General features: G+C 40.9%; 1 protein-coding gene across 6 annotated transcripts in view; it reads right to left on the bottom strand.

The window, feature by feature from the left end:
- slco4a1 (solute carrier organic anion transporter family, member 4A1) overlaps positions 1–14,331 on the bottom strand; it is a 143,011-nt gene that overhangs the window by 78,101 nt on the left and 50,579 nt on the right. The window contains exons 1-2 of one of the 6 annotated variants that reach the window (XM_072556434.1): positions 12,894–12,954; positions 1,116–1,194 (exon numbers count right to left, since the gene is read on the bottom strand). The exons of 3 other annotated variants lie outside the window; for them this stretch is intronic. The gene's annotated coding sequence lies outside the window, so the exon portion shown is untranslated. Of the gene's footprint in view, positions 1–1,115; positions 1,195–12,893; positions 12,955–14,331 lie in introns of those variants that run through there. 2 more of the 6 variants (XM_072556433.1, XM_072556436.1) reach the window with 2 other exon arrangements.

Here is a 14,331-nt window from a genome sequence, read left to right as displayed (position 1 = left end):
AGTAAAAACCAATCTGATATTTTATTTGTTTCTTTGTGTTGTTCCAAGCAGCTGGTTCTGTCAGCAGCAGCAGTAATAGCATAAAAGATGTATCCCTATTACATCCTGGGCGAAAATCTTATTGTTAAGATGAATCACTGATTATGACTAATGTATAGTACACAAAAAATACAGTCAATTAACTTTAAGTATTCAATTAAGACTTCCAACCTTGTTTTTAGACTTAAAACTTTATGCCTTTACTTCCCTGAACTATTGAAGTGATCTGCTATATAAGATACAACATATCACGAGCATTTTAAAAACATGTCAATTCATAAAGGTTTTTACATTTGTCCAAATGATGCTTTCATTAAAGGTGTTCTGTAAATCAACAATCAAGATTTGTGAGAATGCAACAATGTGAAAATGATTTTCTGTTGTAAAAAGTCCAAGTCAGCAAGGTCAGATCTCACACAGTCATAGAGATGTACAGTATGGAAACAGACCATTCGGTTCAACTCATCCATGCTGACCAGATATCCCAACCTAATCTAGTCCCACCTGCCAGTACCCGGCCCATATCCGTCCAAACCCTTCCTATTCATATACCCATCCAGATTCCTTTTAAATGTTGAAATTGTACCAGCTTCCACCACTTCCTCTGGCAGCTCATTCCATGTATGTACCACCCTCTACTTGAAAAAGTTGCCCCATAGGTCTCTTTTATATCTTTCTCCTCTCACGCTAAACCTATGCCCTCTAGTTTTGGACTCCCCCCACCCCAAGGAAGAGACTTTGACTATTTATCCTATCCACACCTCTCATGATTTTATAAACCTCTGTAAGGTCACCCCTCAGCCTCCAACGCTCCAGGAAAAACAGCCCCAGCCTGTTCAACCTCTTTCTATAGCTCAAATCATCCAAACCTGGCAACATCCTTACAAATCTCTTCTAAACCTTTTCAAATTTCACAACATCTTTCCGATAGAAGGAGACCAGAATTGCATGTAATATTCCAAAAGTGGCCTAACCAATGTCCTGTACAGCCACAACATGATCTCCCAACTCCTGTACTCAATACTCTGACCAATAAACGAAAGCATACCAAGCACCTTCTTCACTATCTTATCTACCTGTGACTCCACTTTCAAGGAGCTGTGAACCTGCACTCCAAGGTCTCTTTGTTCATAAATTGTTGGAAAAACGTAGCATCTGTGGAGAGAGAACAGAGTCAACATTTTGAGTTCAGTGGCCCTTCTTCAGAACTCACTGTAGCTAAGAAAAAGTTGGCATATATGATAGGTGGAGATGGTGCCCAGAGAGAGAAAAAAAACCAGCTGGGCAGATAAAGGACTGGGTAAAGGTCACCCTATAAGGATGAATGTCTGCTAATGGGGACCAATAATAGCTACAATGGGATTTATGTGGTAACAGCTCATGTGACAACAGGACTGTGTGGGAGTTGGGGTAAGGAGATGGAAGCTGTTCAGACCCTAAAATCATGGAACTTAATATTAAGTCCAGAAGATCGCAGAGTTCCCAAGTGGCAAATGAGATGCTGTTTTTACCAGCTTTGGATGTGTTTAACGTACACTTTTAAAACCTGGTGCACAAAGCTGAAAAACACTTGACAAGACACCAGGTAACAGTTCACTTGCTGGCTAATGAAAACATTTTGCAATAGACACAAATATATGAGCACAATTGTCTTTTCCTCCCAGTGCAGAGTTAAACAATAATGAAATAGTTTTGATGAGGATAATAGAAAATATCATTTGATTGGGAAAGAATAAATAGTATAACCCCAAGATTCCCAATCACACTCCAATAGTCCTTATGGAAAACTTGTACCTTATGGGCTCACATAAGCCCCCAGAGACTCTACACATTCAGAGAGGACCAAATTCCACCACAGTTTTATACTGAAAATAAAAATTTTCGGTGATATTTTCTTCAGAACATATTCAAAAAGTTACATCCCTCCTAAGAGTAGAATGTAATGCCTGCCCTCTGGCAGGTTTAGAGGAAGGGGTAGGAAGATGCTGGGTTGGGATCAAAGCACCTTCCAGCTGTTGCCTCAATTAAGACCAAAGCAAGAAGGCTGCCCCCCACAACCCCTCACCAATTGTACCCTTAATGAACAATTCATGTCCAGTTGAAAGTGTCATCCCATAACTGTTCATTTACAACCACCAGCAGGCAGGGCCTGAAAAAGCAAACCCGGCCATGCTTGCTTATGGATTCCTGGGATGTTTTTTCTCTCACTGACAGGCGATCAATCCCTGATTGAAGGAAGAGGGAAGCAAAATGGCAAAGGGGAAGGTAACCCTGTTGAGAGCCAAATGCCTGATGGTGCCTCTCGGCATCTCTCCCCCTACACACTGACATTCACCATTCCTCCAAGCCTCAAACCTGAGTTCTATCCTAACCTCAGTCATCTGCATCCTAGATCTCCCAGTAATCCTGGGACTGTGGTTACTTTATTGGTTGGAATGATGAGCTGCTAGCCTGTTGATTGGCTAGTCGCTCTCAGGAGACAACTTTTCCACTCCTGGGGTCTGAGATCACAGATAAGGCTGCTCTTGTCTCTTTATGTGCCTGACTGATGCTTACCATGGTGGGCCATCTTTAAAGGAGGTGACATGAGGGTCTCACTGGTGGAAGATGTTACCATCTAAGTTTGTTATTACTTAGACGCTGGATACCTTGGAATGAAAGGTAACAAGGAAAAGAGGTGTTGGGAACCATTTAGATGACTGGATTAGGATGTATGTCAAGAACAGTTAACACAGAGGGGTGTATTCAAATAGCGTAGTAAGCTCTGTGTGGAGAAATAAGAAATGTCTTCAGAACAATATAAAAACAGAAAGTGGCTGGAGAAAATGAGCAGGTCCGACAATATCTGTGGAGATAGACGGAAACAGAGATAAGCATAGATTTATTAAGGGATGATTGTTTTAAGCTAACTTGTTGGAGGACAGTGCCAAGTTCGTGAAGTAGGTGGATAGGTGGCAGATGGTTAAATGTGGAGAACTGAGGTAGCACTTTAATACGAAGAACATGGAAAAACAGTGTAAGATAAAGAGTACCTGAAATAACTGCACAGAGGCTGGTATCCTGTCAAGTCACCCTTTATGTACATGTGCAGACTACACTGGCTCTGACAGTGGAATGAGGAGATGCTCTGAATCTCCTGTTTACCTTTTTTTTTATCTTTTTTTTGTGCAAACTCCACACAGACAGTAATCTCCTGTTTACACCCGTAATCCAGGGATCCCTGATAGGCCTAGGTTAACAACCCCAATCAAGGATCTCGTTGTCAATGAGATCTACCTGGTGCTCATTCCAATCACTGTATCACTATTCCAACAGGTGTGCAGGAACAGAGACCTGGGGGTATATGTGCATAAGTCTTGAAAGGTGGCAGGGCAGGTAGAAAGTACTATTTATGAAGCACACAGTATTCTAAGTTTAGTATGGGTGTAGTCCCATAGTCCCAGAGAACCATAGGGGCTCTCTCTCATTAGAGAAAGGGATGACTGATAGGTTAAGCCACTAAGGGGAGACTACAGTTCACATTGTGGCTAAGACCAATACAATGGGCACTGCTTCCAGAAGCTGAGCACAATGCCAGAGTGTGGGAGCAAGCTACAGTCATAAGAACAAAGAAGACCTTCACATGGAGCATAATTGATTGTGACAGTAACCAACAAACTAAAGGTCAACATTCCTTTGATGTGCTCCCAGCTCAGTATATTTGCCTTAATTCCTTCATGATTACTGTGGCATGTGAGCATGTGACTCTTGTTATTAGTTGCAGTCTCGTTGTTTGGCACAATCCTCAATACTTGGCAAATCCTCCCTTTCTGCACGGTGGTGAGCCACACCCTGCAGGCACTCTTTCTACAGGAAGATACCAAATCACTCAGATACATATAGAAGAAAACAAAAACACTGTAATTTAAGACAGAGTGAACAAAAGATTCATGAAAAGGGGCCAAAAAAACTCTTGGGCCACAGAGAGGGGGAGGAGCAACAGCAGCAGACTGCATACCACAAACGAGAAGGTTTATTAAAGGAGCACCACTAACATAAAAAACAGATCAAATTCAATCACTGTGGCTGTGCTCATCTATTCCAGACCCATCCATCAAATTGGTGTTTTATGAATCAAACAGTTAGCTGGTCAGTGATGGCTTCCTCAGCATCTTTCAGGGGTAATTCCCATCTTCTGGAGCTGGTTCTATGGGACTACACGTAATGAAGCCTAGAATACGGTGTGCTTGAGAGGCTGGTAGCTTTGCAGTTCCAGTAGCATTACCCAGTGAAGTGGCCATTGCTATTTGTTCTTTGCTCGTTGAACAATGGAAGAAACATAGGTAAGCAGGATTGCTGGGGCCAGTAAGGGAGTGTGTGGCATGTGTTTAAGGGGAAGGCAGCAGATATTTACACTTGAACAACCCTACTGTCCGAGAAGGTGGGGTCCCTTCCCCATCAGACTACATGGCATGGCCCCCAACAGGAAGTCCTTGTTTAAAGTTTTTCTCCTGAAAAACACTTAAGAGAAATGACTTTAACTGAAACCTGGGTTTCCACATGAATCAATGATAAACCTGGAATTAGGCTCTGTTCAGCCATCCTGGTCAGAGAAAGACACTGTAATATTATACTTTACATTGTTAAATTCTTACATTGGTAAATGGAGTAATTTTTAAAAACAGAATAAAACCAAAACAACGATGTAACTGTTTACTTACATGACCTCCTGTTCACCAGTATTCCTACTTCCCATGCCCTGATACACCCTGGTCATTGAAAAAACTTCCCTTTCCGGACCTTTCAGTTTGTAGTCTCTGTAGCCTATAGCCACATCATAGACACTGCTGATAGTTTCTTTTGGAGAGGCATCAGCACCCCCTCTTATTGGTTGATGCCAGCTCTAGGATCTGCTTGGACACAGTGGAACAGCTTCTTTGGGCTGGTTTCAGGGCCTAGACCACCTCCTGCTCCTGGCTGCAATGACTGAGATGTGCAGGGGAGAAGAAGCTACAACTCAAACAGGCAGCCCAGAGCCTGATGTGTGAGGGTTCCATGGTGCAGACCTCAAGGACCAGTATCTTACGCTCCACTCTAACACGGTCAGTGACAGGAGAGGCCCGAAGCTAGAAACACAAGACTGGGAGAAGCCACCAGTCAGAAGGTGAAGCATCAGAAAGAAGTCAAACATTGGAAAGTAGGCCATGGGAGTGATCTCAAATCAGCAACTTAGAGAGTTGCAAAGGCCGAGTCAAAATGGCATCAAGTTATAATGAATCTCGCAATGCCTTCAATGAGATTCATGACTGATGTTAAAGTGAAGTAAAGATAAAACAGGCAACTTTAAACAAGGACGAGTTGTATTCTATCAGTGGCGGTGGGATGATGCTGCGACATGGGTACTCAAGAACGTCAACTGGCCTCAGGCAGCAAGATGGCTACCTACTAATCATGCTCCATACTTATTCGGGACAGAAAGTTGGGAAAGTGATCGGTAAAGAGGCCATTGTGAGATTTATAAAGATAAGGATTTTAAATTGTAGCTTATGAAATTTTGATAGAATACGTAGGGAGAAACTTTTCATTCTGGAGGATCAATAACAAGAGGACATGGAATTAAGATAAATGCCAAAAGCATGAGTCTATTTTAATAGCTGTACCAATTTAATATGTGAACTAGAAACAGGTATTGGCTATTCGGCCTCTTGAGCCTTCATGAGAAACAGCGCATTACTGGAAGGGACTGTCAATCCAGATTCAGATAACTTTAACAAATTACTTCACACTTGAAAGAGAAATAATTTCAGGACTATCGAAAAAGAGTGCGCAAGTGAGACTACTTGGATATGCCTTTCAAAGAGTTGGCCTGGGTACTAAAGGCTTAGGCATTATAGGCCTAAAGACCACCTAAATTTCTGCACTGTTTTATGTTTTGGTTACCAGCCAATGGAACGTATTGATGATAGGATAAATGGAACACACAATGGGGTATTGAGCAAGAGTTGGTGTGCAATAAAATGTGAGTGCTCCTTTGGAATATTAAGGATAGAAGGGGAAAGTCAGATTTTGACTGAATTAAAAATCACAAGAGGCTTTCAATGGCAGATGGCCTATGACAAGAGGAAAGGCAGACAATACAATGAAACATAAGTGTAGGTTGTCTTTATGAAGGTTTCAAAGTCCGATACTAAATATGAAGTCAAACATGACCCCAAGCTTACGGTCTGGATTAAGTCTGAGGTATTGATCAGGAAATAGTGGTGCAGAAGAGGGCATAATGTGTTGTTGGAGTTTATCACGAGGATCAAGACTATGTTTAATCTTCCCAAATGTTTAGGTGAAAGAAGTTAAATATGAACCAAAGTAAATATCAAATATGCAATTGGACAACAGATATAGTGGGCAGAGGCATGTCGTTAGTAAGAAAGAACTAGGAAGCACATACATTAAAAAAAAGCTGAATTGATATTTTCTGAAGTTATTGCCAAGAACACACATGTAAACATGGAAGAAGAATAGATATAGAATGAACCTTGAGTGCCCACTGAGCTGATAGCATAGATCTGTAGTTTGCAAAGATTGTGAGAGATCTTTGGCTAAAATAAGACTGGCAACAGTGGAACCAAGCCAAGACAGTGACAAGGAGTTAAATTGATCAAAGGAAAAAGAGAGAATCATAGAATGGTTACATCATAGACAATGGCTTTTCAACCAATTGAACCTGTGCTTGCTATCTACAATAACATTTCACGAGTCTACTAATTTAATAAGCTTCTATTCTTTGCAACAATAAATTAAATAATTGAATGCCAACCTGGGACATGTTGTCATTAAACCCAACAGTAATCCTATATTGCTAATGAACACATTTTGCTGTTTTTGTTTGAGATCTACTTTTGTAGACCTGGAAGAGGCTAGTGTTAGCATCATTGTTTCACTTGTAGACAAATCATAAATTGAAACTTTAAGATCCGTTGATAGCTGGAGGAAACTTAATAGAAATAGATTAATTTCATATATAAGCTTCAGTGGTATGTACCATGATTGTGAAAAAGACTAATTCATTGCCTTCATCATTGTGCACTGTGGCTTAGTTGGAACTGCTCTGAATGCCAAGATTAAGTCCCATTCCAGGGCTTGAGTATTTAAAGAAAATCAACAATTCTGTGTTGTACTAAGGGAGGGATGCATTGTAAGAGGTGGCATCTTTCAGATGAGGTGCTGAAAAGTGAAGCCAGACTTTCTTGTTCATGTGAATGTAAAAGACCCCGTGGCATTATTTCAAAGAAAATTAGTGCAGTTCTGAGCAATATTTATCCCTCAGACAACATTGCAAAAACAGATTGTGGTCAGTTTTATCTTGTTAACTAGAAACATGGGTGAAATATGAGTGTTAGTCTATGGAGCTGATAAAACCAAAAGCAGAAGCATTGATAGCTAATTAGTTCTCTAAGTGCTATCAATAAAACAAGCCAAGTGTCTGTCAGTACCATGCATACCCACAAACAGTTAATGGATGTATCAAGGTTTTTATTTACTTTCAACTGCCAATGCTTTTGAGTAATTAGTGGGAACAAAGGTCACACCCACTTTTCTTTCCCAATCCTAAGAAGTTCGGCTTCTAAGCAAAGCACCACCCATTGTTGTTTTGGTAAATTCAGATGTTAAAGTCCAAGTTACTCAAATTTCCCGAAGTTCATTCGTGACCAAAGTAAACCATACACAGTTCTTTTATAGTCACGCAGCAAAATCCCAATAAGCACAATCTAAGAGGTTCACCCACAGATTCATGGAGCTTTGAGATAACAAAGGGGGCTCCTACAAACACACTCTGTCACAAGAATATAAGATGAAAAAACAGTAAAATTGCAAATATGCGAACTAAAATCCTTATTCAATTTGTTCACACCTGCCCCTATAAAAATTCATTGAAAAGTATTAGCTCCAGCAGATTTCTAATGACCTTGATCTTTAGTGTGTTGTCTTTGGACAAGTGCAACGTTCATGTCCTGAATGCCAAATCACCACGTGCATCAAATTTTCAGATTTAATCATCTGTCAGTGTGAATGGTTGACTAATTCACCAGCACCAGAGTTTTATGTTATCTAAATTTGATTTGTCATGATTTTGCTCCATAATAAAAACAAAATGAAATTAAATATTGCATCATCGTAGCATTTTCTTTATTATCCAAATGTCATTCCTTTTGGCCCTGCATGATGAACTCTTTTGTTGCATATTCCCTCTCTCCTTCCACTCTATCAAGTTTCTGAGTTACTCAGACCTTCCAGTTAGGTGCAATTTCAATATACCAAATTTCTCTCATGTTAGCATTTCTGTCCTAGGCCTTTTAAAATATTCCAGAGAAGTGTTATGCAAACTGGAGAGACAGGACCTTACTTTCCATGTAAACACATTGCAGCCTTCAGGATTCAACAGTGAGTTCAGAAACTTCAGACCATGAACACTGCCCCATTTTGTTAAGCCCCTCCCCCCATGTCTTGTTTGCATTGATTTGGTCTCAGCTGAGGTGACTTATCTTCTGCTATTAATGCCTACTTTTGGCACTTACTCTCAATATATATCCCTCCTCCACTCACATTAGCACTATCTATTCTGCTTGCTCCTCTTCCCCTTTTGTGAACAGTGTAAAAAAACATTTTTCAGCCCCATTCAATACCAACAAAAGAGTCAAATTGGACTGGAAATGTAAACGTAGTTTCTCTCTCCACAGAAGGTGCCAGATTTGCTGAGTTTCTCCAGCACTTTGCTTGTTTTTTTTTAATTTTCAGATCTTTGGCATCCACAGTCATTTGCTTCCACCATCATGATTCTTGTCTTTGTTCATTTGTCCACGTTTCCCCATTTAATCTGCTTGAAACCTATTAGATTTCTACCATTTCACAGTTTGGGTGAAGAATCATTGATTTGAAAGTTTGGGCTGAATTTTACCTGAAATTGGCTGTGTGTCAATTTAAGTGAGTTTCTAGCAGAGTTTCCCTCCACAAATCTGAGCAAATTTGCTCATCAAATGCGTTTCATTATCCTACACACCATGTCCCTGTGGCTCAATGCTCGACCTATTCTCCCACTCGCCGCAGATGGAGGTCTGGCTGTTGTGAGAACCTGACGGGAAGTGTGCTAAAGGCACCTTCTTATATGCCAAGCTGTGCACCCCGTCAAGTGCTGGCAGTCTGCAGCTGCCTTACATGGTTCATGTAATATTGCTCCGGACGTGTTGGGCAGAGGCAAATTAGAACTTGCTTTGCTAACAGGAACCTGGAGATACTTGTGAATGGAGGTTGAATTCACTTTCTTGCCCATGCAGTGTGCCTGGAAATGCTGGTAACTGAGGAGGACCAGTACTGCAGGCAGCAGAGAGCTGGAGTTGCCATGTTACTGCTTCAACCTCCATGTTGGGAATTGTCACCAATGAGTTGGATGGAAAAATGGAAAGTCTGCACCTCGGTCAGGTGAGATGATGTCAAAATGTGCATTCGGCCTTTTGTCACTTGCTCGGAAGAATCTTGTATTGCAGTTCAACACTTTGTTGGAAAGATGAACATTTTGCTCTTAACGTCAGGCAGCTCCTCACGAGCCATCTCACATCATTCTCCCAATTTTCCCACAATCCTTCAGAAGCTGTGAATATTCAACCTGTAAACTCCATTTCTCATGCATCTGATGGCGCCTGAGAAGTTGAGTATTTACAGCATTTAAGATTTATTTTAGATTTCCAGCATTCACACTATTTTGTTCTTGCCTAACTATGAGGCACATCAGAAGCCCAGAAATAACTGCAACACATGTACATGTGCCAATTTAAAGCAGCCACCTTGTCATCATTTTACTCCAGTTTGGCATCAAATGCAGGGTAGTAGCATGATGGGGGACAAAGTAATTCCAGTATTTCAAGGGATATTTTGATACACAGATATTCTGGAATACTGAACGTAGAACTTTTAAACATTTTTAAGGCAGAGGTAGATAGAGTCTTGATTACTGGTAGAATGAAAAATTACTGGGATATCCAGGAATGTAGAATTGAGGTGAAAATCAAAATGGCAGAGCAGGCGCGAAGGGTTCACGTTTGTACTTGGAATATGGACTCTGGCTGGCTCACAACTGGAGTCTTGAATAATGAAAAATCACTTGATGTACTGCTGGGGGCAGTATGGAGCCAGACAACAATGCCTTTTCCCAGTAACAGAAGAAAGAAATCGATTGGTGATGCCAAAAGCGATAAGCCTAGAAATGGCTCGGGTTGTCAGCAACAGGAATAGTATGCCTAGCTCCTGTGTTCTATGGTAGAGGTGCATTAGCGACCTAACCAGGTTAGGAAAGGAAGTATAGTATTTATTTTCATTCAAGGGATATGGACATCAGTAACTAAGTAACGGCTAAGTACTGAGAAGGTAGTGGTAAACTGCCTGTTTGAATGGGAACAATCCATGTTATTTTGGCCCTTTTATCGGAAATTGTAAGAGTTAAGTACAACTGAGTCTTGCTAGGCCATTTCAAAGGGCACAAAGCCAACTACATTCTTGTAGGTCTGAAGTCACAGGTAAGGCAGATCAGGTGAGAATGACACATTTTCCTTCCCTAAAAGGGCATTAGCAAACCAGACAGATTTTCCTACTGATTACACAACTTCCTCCCCTCTTTATCTGCCTATCACGTCTACCCTAGTATTTCCTCCAACCACTCACCTTAAAAATATAACCATTTACTTTCTATAGAACACCCATCTATCCACCTACCACAAACATCACTTTTACATAATTTGATGCCTCCCCCTCATTGTCAACTGCAGCAAATGCACTCCATCTATCAGGTAAATACAAATATGCCTTTCCTGTGATTCTGAAATTTCTTGTTCCCCTTCCTTCAGAAGGTGATGGGAGCTAAGAGCAAGGATATAGAAATGATCCTCCACAGATTTCAGGTGACAACTGCACATTGGTCTGCATTGGAGATCAGAGGTGTCTCAAGATAGATGGGAAGCTTCCAGCTACTTGGTAATAAAATTTGACATTGGTTAGGACTATGTTCTCTGGACCTTGAAAGAATGAGGGTGATGTACAGGAATTTGTAAAATTCCAGTTGCACAAATAGGATTAACACAGGAAGAATGTTCCTAATGACCAACGAGTCCAGAACTAGGTGTCATAATCTAAGATGTCACCATAGGCCACCAGATCAAAGGCTGCTCTCTCAGTAGAGAGAGAGAGAGAGATGACTCGTGGCAATTTAATTTGAGGGTCACCACATCTTAAGCGAGGTGAGATCTCGAGAAGGAGAGTCAGGAATTGTATGTATCCACATTGTTGGTATCACTGTGCATCTCAAACCAGCCATCTCGCCAATGAGCAAACCAAATCCCCACAGCCTTATGGTCATTGTCTAAGGATATAGGGTGGATAATTTAGGACTCAGATGAGGAGAAATTTATTCACCCAGAGAGTGATGAGCCTGTGGAATTTTCTGCCACAAAGCAGTTGAGGCTAAAGCATTGGATGTTATCAAGAAGGAGTTGGGTATAATAATGAGAGCTAAAGGATCAATGGTTTGGGGAGAAAGTGGGAGCAGGGTAGTGAGTTTGATGATCAGCCTTGATGATATGAATGGTGGGGCAGGTCCAAATGACCTACTCCCACTCCTACATTCTATGTTTCTATTTCCCAAATGTCATACAATAAGCAATAATTTTGACATGATTTCAAATATCAAGTGAAACATGATCATATTGATAAGCAGCAACATTCTTACCTAGCCAATAACTTTTTCCTCACCAGAGCTTTTCATGTAAGTATTTACTGGATGATGCAAAGGGGATTGTACTCTCTGTCGATGCACCAATATTGGACTCAAGTATTATGGACCAGACCAAATACCCTTCAAACATAACATGGAGATAGCCTAGACTCCAACTTTTATCTTATTTAAAGGCAAGCGTAAGGTGCTGTGTTCGAGATAGAATTCAATTGGTTACACTATTCGGCTTGAAGCAAAACACAATTTATTCTTATCCTACAGTTACAATTGTCCTTTCTTTTGTTTGTATTTTATTAACTTAAATCTATTGAAAAAATCAGTTGAATAGTAGATTATTTCACTACTAAGCAGTGACTGTTCCAGAATAGCAATATTCTATAAACATACCCTTGTTAAATGCAAATTCAGTAAAACAGACTGTCTCACATGCGATTCTGACAATAGGAAGAAAACCCAAGCTTTTAGCTGTAACAGAGAGAAAGATGTATCAGCTTCCACAACTAGCTTCAAAAGCCCAGCAACTGCTGAAGCTTAACTTAAACCCTGGTTCTATGGTAGTCTGTCTCCACCCATTCATGCTGATTCTATTGTCCCAACTTAAAAAAAACCAAATCCTCAAAAGATGTTTATTAGCTTAGTGGAGACAGTTCTACACCTATGGCTCTTCAAAAACGACCAGGAAAAAATATGCCTCTTAAAGCGATTGTATCGCCACACAAGTTTATAGTGCATTTGCTTAGATATGCAGAGTTTGGTGGGTCCAGTTAGGACGTTAGGACGTTAGGACGTCCTCTAATGACTCTCACTTTACAACTGAGTAAAATTGGATAGCAATAGCAGGGAACAGCTGTGGAGAATCCATGTCAGAGGCTGCAGTCTCTCCAAGCTCTAATTCGGGATAAGGGGAGGCATTGACCTAGAGGGAATGTCACTGGACTGTTGATCCAGGTAATGCTGTGGGGACCGGGGATGGCAGATGATGGAATTTAAATTTTAAACAAACCTGGGGTAAGCACTCTAATGATGACTATGAATTGATTGTCAGAAAGATCCTTTTGGTTCACTAATGTCCTTTAGGGAAGGAAACTGCCATCCTTACCTGGTCTGGACTATATGTGACTCCACAGCAATATGGTTGACTCTGAACTCCTTTCTTAGATGGGCAATAAATCGTGACCTAGCCAGCAATGCCCTCATCCTGTGAACAAATTTAAAAAAATGTTTGAAAGCTAGAAAACACATGCTGAGTGGAAGGAGGACAAGGATATATTAAAGAGAATGATGTACCAATGAGCTCTCTGTCCGTGACTACAGATAGGAAGGAGGTTCTTCAGTTTCTGTCACATTGTCCATTAGCCAGTACCTGTTGTTCTGCTTGCTTTCATAATGATTAAATCTATCCCTACTAGTTGGAACAGTCTTTGTGAAAGTCCATTTGAGATACATATACAGAGGCTGTTCAAAGTTCATCACATTAATCAGAGCAGTGACTTATGTAACCACCTCTACTTAGGCTGAACCATACAGGAGTGCTAGCAACAAGAGGAGTAAAGCTTTGTCATTGCACCAGGGTACCCTGGTGCAGGTATGACCGTGTGATGATTTAGCAGAATCACAAAATTCGTCACTTTCCCTGTGTTGTCCATTCATGGCTGCAAGTTGCTTTTTCAGTTACTTGATGATGTGATGGACAGGATTCACTGTGAGACTGGAGGGGTGGTGTGGTATAGAATGAATGGTTGGTTAACATTCAGACTGCTTCATGTTAGTGAGATGAGGGTGTGAGGATGGGGTTCAGGGACGTTGCTGAGTGTGGCCTTTTAGATCGAATAGGTGATGGCAACTAACTGAACATTACAGATGTGAGAACCAATGTGAGTAGCAGGCGCTGTAACAGCATTCCTCCCCTTTCTCTTTGGAACCATCCACAAATGATGTCTATTGCTCTTCCTTCAGCTCCAACACTTTCTGTTCATCGATGCTTTCAAGAGCACAGCAATTCGCAATGAATTTGTAGATCCCTAATGCTAAAGTACTCCTCCAGAATTATCTTGGCACCTTGAGCAGGCTGATGACTGAGTTAGTGTCACAGCTTGGTTGGATTCAGCTTGATTATCACCATCCAAGCTTGAAGGGGTTAACCCTGATCTAGTAATCACTACTTAAATCTGCTTCCAGGTTCATCACGTTGAGGAACCATGGAGTGAAAGCAACATGACATCTTCCTAAGCATTTGGTGCACAATTGCAAAAGCCTTTCTAAGTGGTTACACATCATTTGCACACTGAAACCTCTTTCTTCTGATAATCACTTTGATCCTTGCTCAACGTCCAAACTAAGGTTGGAAAAGTGCCACCCATCCTGACATGCATAAGGTAACAAGCAGTCAGCGTATTTCCTCAGGGAAAGGTAAAAAAGCAACTCTGAGCAGTGAGTGTTTTCCCTGATCTTAATGAACCTCACAAGTTTGTGGTTGTGCCTTGGTTACAAGTTTCAGGAAGTATAAGAAACAAGTCCAAAAATAATTACATATGAAA

This window comes from Chiloscyllium punctatum, chromosome 37 (genome assembly GCF_047496795.1).
Source record: "Chiloscyllium punctatum isolate Juve2018m chromosome 37, sChiPun1.3, whole genome shotgun sequence".
Lineage (NCBI taxonomy): Eukaryota > Metazoa > Chordata > Chondrichthyes > Orectolobiformes > Hemiscylliidae > Chiloscyllium > Chiloscyllium punctatum.
Note: the sequence above shows the minus strand (reverse complement) of the source record. Positions and strands in the feature narration are given on the sequence as shown.